The following is a 13929-nucleotide window of genomic DNA, read 5'->3' on the forward strand; positions in this document are numbered from 1 at the left end:
TTAACTTTTCTGTCCCTGATTCTTTATCTATTAAATAGTGATGATAATATTTACTTTGCAAGGAAGCTTGTGGACTGTAAAGTATTCTATATATATATATAAACATTTGCACACACAACCACATGGATATGAATATATATATATATAAGGGTGTGTTTGCATGTGCATACAGGCTTCTCTTCCACATCATTGGGGTTGATGCCCAACAATCTGAAAATTTTATATAAAATTTTGAACCAAAGAAGAAATCTGAATTTCTCTTTTTCTTTTGTGGGGTGTTTACAGTACCTTGGAGTACAATTTGGATTAAGAATTTGGTCTTAGGCTATATGTAGGTCAAGGCTAAGACTTCTCTGCATTCCTAGCCTTTGTTGCCTTCTGGCTCTTGGTTCTTTTCACAAACTATTTACTTATTTTAACTTTAAAGAAGAAATTATGCCTATTTATAGTATTAGTAGATCAAATATGTTGATGTTTATAATACCACACATGCATTTCTGAGTTTCTAACCCTTTTCTAGGTCATCTCCTGGTCTTTGTTTGTCCACTACAGCTTCCCCAAGCTTCCAAAAAATTCTCATTCAATTTCTTATGATGATCTGTGATATACTGATATGGAGAAAGTGGTGATGTGGAAGGGATGCCTAAATATAAATACATACATATACATACAAAACACATTGTTCTATGTATAAAAATACATTAATGAATAAGTACATGTAGGTGTTTATATGTATATGTAAATATATTTAGGTATTTAAATAAATATTTCAGTATGTTTATATATACAGATATTTCTATAAATGTATGTTTATATACTATTGCTATTTAGTCATTCTTTTGTCTGACTTTTCAGGACCCTGCGGACTATACTGTCCATGAAGTCAATCTTGGCAAAGATACTAGAGCGGTTGGCCATTTCCTTTTCCAGTTTATAAACTCCAGATGTGTGTGGGTGTAATTATGCATATATTTATATACATATTTATGTGTATCTATGTCTATAGATAGTAATATCTATGTGGAGATATCAATATACATCAATTATCTCTAGATATAAAGATTAAATAGTCCTTGATAATCTATGAATTATAGGGAGGAAAAAAAAAAGAAAATCAGAATGTTCCTGCTTAGGCAACTAACAGTTCAGTTTCCAACCACCCAGCTGAAAAAGGAATGCTTATGTTAGGGTTGGAAGTCCAAATCCCTTGTTTTATAGAGGAGGAAAATAAGGTCCCCAGAGAGGAAGTGACTGGCCCACAGTCCTACAGGATAGTCAACAGAGCTGGTATACATACACACACACACACACAAACACATATATATAATTTTAAGTATATATACTATCTCTAACTCTGGGAAAGCTGCAGAAGCTCTAGAGGCCTGACTTAGATTCTGATCTCTCTTGGACTTTGTTATTCAGTCATTTTCATTTGGATCTGACTCTTCATGACCTCATTTGAGGTTTTCTTGGCAAAGATATCGGAGTGGTTTGCCATTTCCTTCTCCAACATTTGTTAGGCATTGTGATAAACACCTTAAGCCATCTAGTTCAATTTATACTTGAACAGCAATATAAGGAGAAAAGTACAGGATTTTCAGTTGGAGATCTGAGTTCTAATGCCAGTGTTACCTTCTCTTCCTTTGGGATTTTAGACAAGTTCTTTCACTCATTCTTAGTCTCACTTTCCTCATTTCTAAAATGAACCACCTGGGCTAGAAATACTCCAGTCTGCATGTCATTTTAATTCACTTCCAATACTTTGTGACTCTATTTGGTGTTCTCTTGGCAAAGATTTTGTAGAAATTTGCCATTTTACTTCTCTAATTCATTTTACAGATGAGGAAACTGAGGCAAACAGGGTTAAGTGACTTACCCAGGGTCACCAGTTAGTATCTGAAGTAAGATTTGAACTCAAGATGAGTCTTCCTAACTACAGACCTGGTGCTCTATACATTGTGCCATGTTTTCTTAACATCAGCTATTATTATTAAAATATGCTTAATAATTATTTTATTTATTTATATATTTATTATAAATGTTATTAAATTTAATTAATTAAAATTAATAATTTAATAATTATTCATAAAGAAACTTTGCTCAGAAAATTCCCTTAACTGGTGTTTCTATTGTTTTCAACAAGTAAAAAAAATAATATTTATTACTGATAAATAGCGGGTCAGCAAACTCTTATTACAAACCTACTGCTATGTGCCAGACACTTCCCTAGGTATTGGAGATGCAAAACCAAAATGTAAATAATGCCCATTTTCAAAAAGCTTCCATTGCCATTCTTGCCCTTTCTTTCTTTCTTTCTTTCTTTCTTTCTTTCTTTCTTTCTTTCTTTCTTTCTTTCTTTCTTTCTTTCTTTCTTTCTTTCTTTCTTTCTTTCTTTCTTTCTTTCTTTCTTTCTTTCTTTCTACAAACTTGGACTTCTTTCTAGCCTATCCCCCACCCCCCAAATCAACAGATATCCAAAAGAAATTGCCATGGAAGTCGACCACATGAGTCCATAAAAGGGAATTTTGTTGCCACCTGGCTAACCAAAGAGCTTGAATTCTCTCCTCCATGTGAGATTATGTAAAACTATTCAAATCCTGACTGACAGCATTTTCTAAGCCAGCTGTTGGGCTTCATGAACATTTGGGAGGAGGGGAGACTGCAGGGTGAGGTCGTTAAATCTTCCTACATCTTTTACGGAAAGAAACAGCTGTGATCTTCTTGCCCAGAAAGAAGTAAACAAAAATTGGCAGTTCGTCAGCCCCATCCAGCAGCAGCCTTTTAAGCTGTTTTCCCTCCCTGTTGTTGCATCTGCTGCTGCCAGGTTCCGGTATCAGTAATTCTGTTGCCCAGATCACCAAGGGGGAGTAAGTTCTTTGGAGACATCATCAACCAGTTCTGTTTGGCCAAATACCATCCTGGATGGGACTTAGAACCCAAAAGAAACATTGATTGGGATCTCAGTCAACCAGTTATTTCAAGATGCCATTACCATAGGAGTATCAAATTTGTCTACTCATTTTGCAACATTTCTCGGAATCAATAATTCTTAGATTCAATGTCAACCAATGAATTGATTGGCAGTTTTTAGGCACTTGTTAAATTCTGAGTCCTATGCCAAATGTTCAGAATACAAAGGCAAAAAAGAAAAGGGAGAGAGAGAGAGAGACAGACAGAGACAGACAGAGACAGAGAGAGAGAAACAGAGACAGAGACAGAGACAAAGAGACACAGAGACACAGAGAGACACAGAGAGACAGACAGACAAAGAAAATTAAAAACTCAGTTCTTGCCCTTTTCCTTCCTTCAAAGCTCTTGCATTCTGAGGTAGACAACATTTTTTTAAAAAAAGGAAATGCGTTCTAGAAACATACAGCATAGATAGAACGTAACTTCTGATAGGAAAAAATCAATTGAAATGAGAATTTTTTTCAAGTGAAAGGAGATTCACTGCATGGGAAGGTACAAGGTATTTTTCAAACAGTTCCAGGGTTTCATTTGCAGTAGTCTTTGGCCTTCTTAAATAGAGAACAAAGTATTCATTTATTACTTCTCCTGGCCCCTTTCTCCTCTACCATCCAGGCCATCTGTTCCTCAGAAATTGTCTTTAGTTGTACAGTTACACTCCAGGTGACAATCACTATGGAGTTATTGGTCCCAAATGTTTTTTGATGGGAACATCTCCTTTGTCTGTGGTTTGCTCTGTGCTCTTTAGATGAAATACTGTACTCACTGGGTTGCAGGAAATAAAGAAAGCAGGAACAGATCTGATGTCATATGAATACCTTAGGCTGAGTGAGATGCTTCATCCTGTAGAAGACAGAATTGTCACATAATTGGGGAGGACAAAGGTTTCTCATTCCTGACTTTTCTTTCTTCCTTTCTTCCTTCCTTCCTTTCTTTCTTCCTTCCTTCCTTTCTCTTTCTTTCTTTCTTTCTTTCTTTCTTTCTTTCTTTCTTTCTTTCTTTCTTTCTTTCTTTCTTTCTTTCTTTCTCTGTTTCTCTCTCTTTCTTTCCTTCTTTCCTTCTTTCTCTCTTTCTTTCCTTCTTTCTCTCTCTCTTTCTCTCTCTCTCTCTTTCTTTCTTTCTTTTCCTTCCTTCCTTCCTTCCTTCCTTCCTTCCTTCCTTCCTTCCTTCCTTCCTTCCTTCCTTCCTTCCTTCCTTCCTTCCTTTCTTTCTGTTAAACTAATACAGTCCTATTATCTCTTCTATTAGGAACTATGATATTCTGAACAGACTGGTTGGTTGATGAATTAAGGAGACAAACAGAGGTAGAGACAGACATTGAGAAATTGAGACAGAGGAGGCAGAAAGAGACAAAAACAAAGAAAAGGGGGAGAAAAAGGGAGATATTTGACCTCAGGATTCTTCAGTCCTGTACCCACCTCACCACTCTCAGTTGTGCTTCTGTCCTTTACACATTTGCCTCTACTCTAAGTATGGACTTAATATATTTAAAAGCGTCAGGGGCAAGGTTGTGATCAATGGTTCACTTCTTTGAATTGTTTATCATCCCTGTAGAATCTGCTGATGTTTAAAAGCTTACTGAAGCAACAGTGGAGGTTGGAGGAAAAAAGCAATTTTTTCCCTGAAAAATATATACTCTTTTGTTTTTAGGAGGATGCAGGGGGATTGAATTCTAGTTCTTTCTATATTAAAAAAAAAAAGAAATAAAGAAAGCCATGAATAATTGTGCATTCTCTTCCTGAGCACCTTTCCCACCCCCAAGCATCACCCTCCTCTCTTCCATTCTCCTGCTGGTGCTGTGCCTATGCATGTCTAGTAAAGAACTGTGACTCACCCCTCCTCAAGTGTCTGGCTCCATAATTCAATTGATATCTTAAGTGAAATGAGTTTGGCAGTTTAAGGTCAGTTTTCTGTGGTCTATGGTAACGTTATCAGGAAAGTTGTTTGTCTCTGGAGGGAGTGAACACAGAAACCACCGTTCATCCTCCCCTCTCCACTCCCCCATTTTCCTACATCCTTTCAGGTTGTGACAGCTTGAAAGGAAAAAATATAAAGCCTTCTCCTCTAAAGGGCTCCTACGAAATTTCTCATTGTTGACATTGTTTGTGACATGGAGGTAGGGACAAAGGTAAAACACTACTGCCTACCACACCAAAGCCACCCCCCTTCCCTCAGTCTCTCCCCCCAACTTCTCTTCTCTCCCTCTGTCCTCTAAATTCTCTTTCTATATCTCTCTGTCTCAGTCTCCGGGTCTCTCTCCTTTTCTGACTCTTAATTTGTTTTTGTTAGATCATTAAAATGTTGGTAACTATCAACTACCAATCTGTTTATCAGTATGCCTATATGTAGAAAGAGTCAGAAAGATAGTTTATAGATATAGATAGATGGACACTTTAGAGAAGAGAGGGAGGGAGGAAATGGGAGAGACAGACAGACAAACAGAAACAGACAGAGAGAGAGACAGAAAAACACACACACACAGAGATCGAGAGAGAGAGAGAGAGAAAGAGAGAGAGAGAGAGAGAGAGAGAGAGAGAGAGAGAGAGAGAGAGAGAGAGAGAGAGAGAGAGAGAGAGAGAGAGAGAGAGAGAGAGAGAGAGAGAGAGAGAGAGAGAGAGAGAGAGAGAGAGAGAGAGAGAGAGAGAGAGAGAGAGAGAGAGAGAGAGTTTGGAGAACAGAACACATCACATCATACTGTGAGATCACCTTGGACCCAGTTCTGGGCAGCCTGGTGTCATGGAAAGCCCTGGACTAGATACATAGGTACACAGGGACTTTTGCTATTTATTATGTGACCCTGGACAAGTCACAATCTCTCTGAGCCTCAGCTCTGCAGTAGTAACCTACAGGGTTTAGAATGGATGTCCCATAAGTCCTCCTCTTCCAACTCTAAATCTATGATGTTATCATTTTTTCTTTACCTACAGAGGGGCATTGGCTTAATCAACATTTTCTTTTAAACCTAAACCAAGTCCTCCAAATGAAGGGAGTGATCCTAGTCCTGGGATCTTTTCAACAGACTCCCATTACCAAGTTCAAAGTGAGTTCAGTTTCATCATATGCCCGGTAAGCTGAGAGATCCTTGGGATTCCATTTCATGCTCGGATACCACAGCAGTAAGGAGAGCTTACCATCATATTGTCCATGTGTATCTATCTGCTAGTTGGCCAGCCTGTCTGGCTGGAATTTAGACTCCTCTGCTAATCTGCTGTCTCAGGCCAAAACACTGGGCAACTCTGATGAGTGTCCTAAGAGGCCTTTAGGGACTAGAGTCACCCTGGGAATGAGATTACATAGCCATTCCCCTGACTGTAAGAGGAGCAGTTGCCAGGACCTTGGGGCAGAATCATAGAAATCCAGATGTGGAAGAGTCCTTTTAAGTCAACAGGCATTCATTAGGCATTGTGATAAGCACCCTAAGTCATCTAATTCAATTTATACCTGAACAGCAATGTAAGGGAAAGAATACAGGATTTGTAGTCAGAGGACTTGAGTTCCAATGCCACTATTGTCTTCTCTTCTCTGTGTGACTTTAGGCAAGTCCTTTTACATTGTTACTCCTATTTTCCTCATTTATAAAATGAATTGACTGGGCTAGATTCCAATTTGTCATTGTGTTGTCTTCAGTCATTCATTTCCAACTCTTTGTGACCCCATTTGGGATTTTCTTGGCAAAGAGACTGGGATGGTTCACCATTTCTTTTTCCAACTCATTTTATGGATGAGGAAACTGAGGCCAACATGGATAAGTGACTTAACCCAGGTCACATAGCTAGTAGATATCTAAGATCAGTCTTCCTGATTTCACATCCAGTGCTCTATCCACTGTACCACCTAGCTGCCAAGAGAAAAACTCCCAGTTCTCTCCTAATTCTCAATCTATGATCTTTTTGACCCTTCTATAAACCTCCCAATAAATGGTCATTCAGATTCATTTTAATTTAAAGGCCCCTAGCAGTTAGTTGTAAATCCTTTTCTGTTTTTGAATAACATTAATTTCTTTATTTGGAACCCAAATCTGCCTCTTGCCTTCTACTCAATAGTCTTAGTTATCCCTTATTTTTTGCTGTACAATTCTTCTAAGTCCCTCACTCAGTGCATTTAAACAAGTTAATCTCCTCTCAGGAAAATGTCTTCTTTGATCCTTGGAGTTAGGCAGGGGGTAGGGAGAGAACAGGAAAGGGATAGGCAAAAGCCAACCTCTGGTGTGGCCATTGGAACAGGAAGCATCACCATTTAGCTATTCCATTTTTTTTTTTACCAAATATTTCTTTCTCAACATTACATGCTGGACATGATGCCAGGGTTCATGGATAAAAAACCAAAATTAAATGGTTCCTCCCCTCAAAGAGTTTATCTTATAGGGGAGATGACACACTCATAATCTATACCTATATAAATGTATACAAAATTTTAAAAAGTTAATTAGTTATTGCTTCTCTGCTGAAGGCATTTAAGAGCTGTCAGCACCTTCTAAATGTCAGTGCCCTGGGGCAAAGCCCTAGTTCCTGTGCTCTGATAAATTATAGCTTTCTGCCCCAGATCCCTTGGGCATCAGGTAGATTCTAATGCTCCTTTCAGGGGAGTTGCTTATGAATACTAGACTATATTTGTTTTGATTTTTAAAAGCATTATATAAAATAACATTTTATGCAAAGAAAAAAGTCTTTTTAAAAGGAATGTCTGTTTTATATAATGATAGTCCTGTTTCTCTGAGTAGGTGGAAATGTCTACAAATGTATAAGTTCATTCACATTCCAGAAGGTCTTCACCAATCTCCGGTAATATTCCAGGAAATATCAAAATGTTGATATTGGAGTCCTTTCTTCTGCTCTGGCTCCCAGGTGGATTGAAGTTCAACCTCACAGTGAATGAGGAGTCATTTAAGTCTCAGGTGTATGTTTCCTTAGACCCTCTCAAAGGTACAGAATTACTTACATCTTTCTAAAAGACCTCAAGCTGAATATTAATTGGATCTAGCCTCTCCCCAGAGACCATTATGCCTCAGCTTCAAAACTACAGGGCAAACAAAAACCAGAGTATGAATGAGTATCTGGATCCTGGTTTTTGAGGTTCATGTTTAAAGGTGAAATTATTAACAGCCGACCACTAAGTTATTTCAGCAGTCCCCTAATGGAGTTGCCATTTGACTTAAGAACCTCAGAGAATAACTTTCTCTTTCTATGCATTCATCTGGGTATGGATATCACTGAGGCAACTGGATGGTTTAGTGGATTAAGGGCAGGAAGTAGATTAAAATCTGAAAGACCTGAATACATATCCTGTCTCACACACTTGCTAGCTGTGGGAACCTGCACAAATCACTCGAGCCTCAGTTTTCTAGTGTGTAAAAAAAAGAGTGAGTGGGTCTCAAAGATCCCTTCCAGCTCTAAATCTAAAATTATTTATATGTAGGTACAGCTACACATATGCATACATGTATGTGTACATATTCAATTTGCTGTGTGCATTATATGCATATGTATGCATACCTGTTTATATCATGCTTCTCTATATGGCTATACATTTATATTCTATATATGTGCATACATTGGGATGTATGGGGCATGCTGGGAGGCCTACCACCTCTTGTGTGAGGGCTTACCAAGCCTTTGGGGGGAGGGGCTGCTAATCCATCTTGAGTGTCAACCCAACTCTCACCTGTGACTCCAAGAAGCTGGAGCTTGCACAGCAGCCATAGCCTTGTGAAACCATCTGGTAGAATGGCTAGACTAGGTTGAGGGTGACTGATGGGTCTCAAACCCATATGTGACTTAGGGAAATGTCTGCTCCAAACATATGAAGAGTCCCTCCAGTGGAATGGGCAAATGCAAGCAATTTGTTGCAGTGGCCACAAAGGTTGCTAAAGCAAGTTCTGTGGAGTGCTTAGAGCTTGGATTCCAAGACCATCCACTATATCCCGGACCATTACCATTCCTCCTGACTTGTCCTGCCACTGGGCCTGGATGACTCTGGGAGAAAAAGCAAGGCTGACAAATTTGTGCAACAATGCCTCATTAATCCAAATCACAAGCAAGTCAAGACCTCACCAGTGACATCATCGCTCATCTTCTAAACAAAGGACTAACAATAATAGTAATAATAATAATAATAATGCATACACATGTGTATGTGTATAGATATAGTTCCAACCATGTCAGTACAATTTAAAACTATTTAAGATTTAAAATGCACTAAGAGTTCTGTGACATGTGTGCATAGCTTGTTTGTAATATGTCTGTCAAAATGCAATTACCTTTGAATCCAGATCATGAAAGACAGTTTGTTTTCTGTGGAGAAGCAGGAAATCAGACCCAAATGGGATTAATTCCAAACACAGTGACCAATTTCATCCCAACCCAGTCCTGACCTTGTCTGATGAATAGAGAATGAGTAGGCAGCAGCAGTGAGCGGTCCTTGTGCTCCTGGGCTGAGGTTGGCTGGCCTGCTGCCTTAGGACCAAACTGGGTGCTATCCTACTGTGAACACATAATGGATCCTTTGAGAGCCCTGCTGGGTGCCCTGTAAAAGGTCACAGTGCCCCTTAATTAGTGAGCTCATCTAGTTTATAAAGCGGAAGTCCCAGAATGCTGAGAGTTGGAAGAGACAAGAGAACCATCAAGTCTAAAGAGATTCTAAACAAGAATGAAGTTCTTCTACAACACATCCAGGACAGAGTACCAAGGCTTTGCTTCCAGTCATCAGGGAGCCAGATGATGCAGTGTGGAGAGTATTAGGCTTAGTCAGATGGACCCCCATTCATAATTGACCTCAGGTACTACCTAAGTGACAGCCTGAGCAAATCACCTCAATTTTCCTCCAGTTTCATCTCTAAAATTAAAATGAAGGGGATTGGACATAATAACCCAGAAAGTCCCTTCCAACTCTAAATCTATGACACTATGACCTCTACTTAAGGGGGACTCATTGACTCAGGAGACAGTCCATTCCACTTTTAGATGGCTTTAAAACCCACCTGGGCATCTAGGTGGTACAGTGAATGGAGCACTGAACTTGGGATCAAGCAGTCATCTTCATGAGTTTAAATCTAGCCAAAGATGCTTACTGTTTGATGTTAAGTATGCCATGTAACCCTATTTGCCTTAATTCCCCATCTGCAAAATGAGCTGGAGAAAGAAATGGCAAACCACTCTAATATCTTTGCCAAGAAAACCCCAAATTAGGCTCATGAGGAATTTGGACATGACTGAAATAACTAAACCAAGTTATTAAAGTTATTAAAGTTGACTATTGTACTAAGTAGAACCTAAAGGTTGGAAGGAATTGTGGAGTGACTTTAACAACATAGAAATCATTTTACAGAATCTCTACCAAATAATCATGTCTTTGCTTTATTCTTCTAAATTTCCACTTCTACATGAGTTATACCATGATTGTTGGCCAAATTCAATAAATAGAAAGGCCTTTCTTTATACTAAGTATAAACTAAATCTGCTTCCCCATAATTTTCATTCATCACTCTGTCTTTTGGAGTTGATATTGACCAAGACACAGTGAGATATAGTGGAAATGATGGTGGATTTGGAGTCAGAAGCCCTGAGTTCAAAACTCAAGTCTTGCAATTACTGTGTGACCAGCCTTGTGCAAATTACTTAGTCTCTTTGGGTCTCTCTCCATTTCCTCATTTGTAAAGATGATGGAGGTTGAATCCCAGCTTGGATGAATGATTGAGGAAGCATTTATTATTTGCATGCTATTTACTAAACACTAGAGTTATGAATAGAAAAGCAATCCAGACTCTGATCTCAAAGAGCCCACATTCTAATGGGGGAGATAATGCACACATGATGAATCAGATGGAAAGGTCCCATGGATTTTAGGGTGTAACTGCAAAACAGATAATCATGTCTCTTCATTACTGCTGATTCTACTAGTAAAACCTGAACCACTCAACAAAGTCAAGAACTTTCTTTTCTGGGTTTTCAGTAACTGTGGCTACACAGATGGAATTGGAGAGGATAATGCGCAGAATCTTCAGAAGTCAAGCCACATCTCCACAAGGGTTGCTTTCCTCCATGATGGCTCTGAGATGGGGCTGGCCTAGAAGCAAGAGCAATGGTCCAGGCATTACTGCTGTTCCCAAGTCCTCTTGGTTCTGGCTTGTCTTTATCCTAGACATAGATCCCTTTTGTCTCTTAAAAAAAAAGGACAATCATGAATTAAATGGTTGCGGGGGAGGGGGTGGTCCTAGGATGAGGCAACTCCTAGTTTGTCAATATTACTTCACACCAAACTAACTAATCATCTATGAAGTTTATCCTGTCCAAGCTTCCATTCACTCAGGGACTCACATAAGTTAGGTCTAGAGGCTTTTCTCTCACACTAATATCCAGAAGATAAGTTTTTATAGGTATTATCAAACAGTAAAGTATGAGAGAATGTGTATTCACTAATTCTAGGATGTCTGGATCAGAGATTTTTAACTTGGGAGTCCAAAGACCCTCCCAAAGAATCTATGGATAAATCTTTAGGTTATCTATGAACACGGATAAAAAAATACATCCTTGGTTTCCATTTGCAATCTTATTTATTTTATGCATTCAAAAACACTGTTCTGGGAAGGGATTCAGAGGCCTCATCAGACTCCTCAAGGGATCCTTGACATAAAAGAAGTTAAGAATACCTCCTCCAGAGCAAGGTTTTATGGGCAGTACCTTGAGAACCAAGAGTTATGTTCTGAATAAAGTTCTCTGAAGTTGCCAAGATATAATAATGCTAGTTAACTTTCTTTTCCTCCACCTAGGGCCTAGATTTGAAACAAAGAAACAAACCCACAGAGATGTGGTTTGAGATTCTGGGGCATATACCTCCAGTTCCCAAACGGAAACCCTAGATAAGGGTGTATGCCAACCAAGCAATTAATCAACAAGCATTTATTGAGAGACTACTCTATTCCAGCCACTAGGCTTGGTGCCAGGGATTTAGAGGCAAAAAGTAAACCATCTTTACTATAAAGGAACTTATATTTTCATGGAGAAAAAAACATTAGAATCAATCAGATGAATGTTTAGAATAGTGGTTCCTTAATCAATCAGTATTTGATGTTTTCTTAAGGCAAAGAGGAGTTTGACCTGTCAGGGAAAGGAGGCAACCTACACTCAGGACAGTTACAATCTAATCCTCCTCTTCACATTCTCTAGTTCATCATAATCCCTCTTAAAATGTCGCTCCTGCAGCTAATTCTATTCATCTCAAATCCCCTTACTCTTAACTTGATTCTTTACATCTAGACTCAATTTCTAGGAAGTTACAGGATCAGAGTTCAGGAGTTTGAAGATTGTCCCATTCTATAGAAATCCAAGTTGTGCTGACTTGTGGTCCTTGTCCAAAATTTGGAGGAACAACAGGTAAAAATTATGGAAAGGCATGTTGAGGGTCAAAATAATAATAGTAAAATGTACATAGTACCTACTGTATGCCCAACACTAAGGTAATGCTTTACAATTCTCATTTGATCCTCACATCTCTAAGAGATAGGTACTCTTATTATCTCTATTTTTCAAAGAGGAAACTGAGTCAAACAAGACTTAAGTGACTTGACCAGGGTCACACAATCAATAAGTGTCTGAGGCTGGATTTGAACTCAGGTCTTGCTGACTCCAAGCCCAACACTGTTTTCTACTAGGACAACCAAAACGTTTCCCAAGGGCTATATAAAAGAAGAATTGCCTTCAGTGTGTTCTCTCTTCCTGGAGATGTTCCAGCAAACTTGAGATGACTTCTCATTGAGGATATTACAGGAGGCATTCTGTGGCAGGTATGAGTTGGACTAGATAGAAGAACTTAGAGTCTTCTCCCTCTCCTCTGATATTCCTTTTCACACACCCTAAAATAGAGCCTTACTCTCCTAACCATCATTGATAACCCAAAACATTCCATCGCCCAACTCTTTGCTTCTGCAATGACTATCCCCTATTCCTAAATGCTTTTTCTCTCTTCATCTCCACTTCTAAGAATTCTAGGCTTCATTCAAAACTATGTTCAAATGCCACCTCCCACTGGAGACCTTTCTCCATCTGCACCTCTACCCCCAACTGCAACTATCTTTCCCTTTTAGATTACCTATATTCACTCTGGACCTATGTTGTTGCTCTTAGTTACTTATATGTGTTTCTTCCATTACAATGTAAACTATTTAAGGGTAGGAACTACTTTTGTCTTTCCTTGTATCCCCAGGATTTAGCATAGTGCCTGAGACATAGCAAGCTTGTTGCTAGTTGATACATGTTTTCAATCCTTCAGGGATTCCCAATTGGGTATCCCACCCATCAAGTGTCCTCTTTGGAATAAGTCTCTGCTTCCTGCTGGAATTCTTACAGTTTTTCTTTTATGATGTTCAAGATAATTGGCCTGTGTATTAAAATCATTCCACATTAGCTCCATGAAGACAACAGGCTTGTCAATCTGCAGAATAAGTGCCTGCCTATGTGGTAAGATGTAGGGGGCCTTCCTGGTTAGAAATCCCTCTCTCTTTAGTTTGTTTCTGATAAATGAAAATACATCATTACCCCAACCCCCTCAAATTAATCACTGCCTTCCTGCCTTCCCTTTACAATTCTAAAGGGATCATTATTTTTTAAATGCAATTTGCTGCTGAAAAATTATATCCAATACTTCAAAACCTTATGTGCTCTTGACTTCTGGTTTTTTATGTTCTACTTTGTTCCATCTTTTTCTGAGTTTCAATGCGCTTCCAGACTGCTCCTAAATTATGGTTTCTTCAAAGGTTTCAGGTTATTTAATAAAAAATATTTAGTTTAATGAAGTTTTTTAATATATTTTATTTTTTTAATTTTTTAGTCAATTTAGAACATTATTCCTTGGTTACAATAATCATATTCTTTCCCTCCCTTCCCTCCCCCCACCCTTCCCGTAGCCGACCTGCAATTCCACTGGGTATTACATGTGTCTTGATCAGAACCTATTTCCATGTTATTGATG

General features: G+C 38.7%; 2 long non-coding RNA genes across 3 annotated transcripts; both read right to left on the reverse strand.

Moving 5' to 3' along the window:
- Window positions 1-2116: 2116 nt before the first annotated feature.
- On the reverse strand, window positions 2117-11238 carry LOC103094922 (uncharacterized). Of its 2 annotated transcripts, none has more exons than XR_008912108.1 (3): window positions 9224-11238; window positions 2424-3810; window positions 2117-2319 (listed from the first exon to the last, which is right to left on the reverse strand). It is a non-coding gene; the product is annotated as an uncharacterized LOC103094922 (long non-coding RNA). The 2 variants fall into 2 exon arrangements; XR_472477.2 differs by having other exon boundaries at window positions 2117-2343.
- LOC130454507 (uncharacterized) lies at window positions 3921-8616 on the reverse strand. The gene is made up of 2 exons (XR_008912109.1): window positions 4802-8616; window positions 3921-4649 (listed from the first exon to the last, which is right to left on the reverse strand). It is a non-coding gene; the product is annotated as an uncharacterized LOC130454507 (long non-coding RNA).
- Window positions 11239-13929: the final 2691 nt, after the last annotated feature.

The sequence above is a fragment of the Monodelphis domestica genome, chromosome 5, assembly GCF_027887165.1.
Source record: "Monodelphis domestica isolate mMonDom1 chromosome 5, mMonDom1.pri, whole genome shotgun sequence".
NCBI lineage: Eukaryota > Metazoa > Chordata > Mammalia > Didelphimorphia > Didelphidae > Monodelphis > Monodelphis domestica.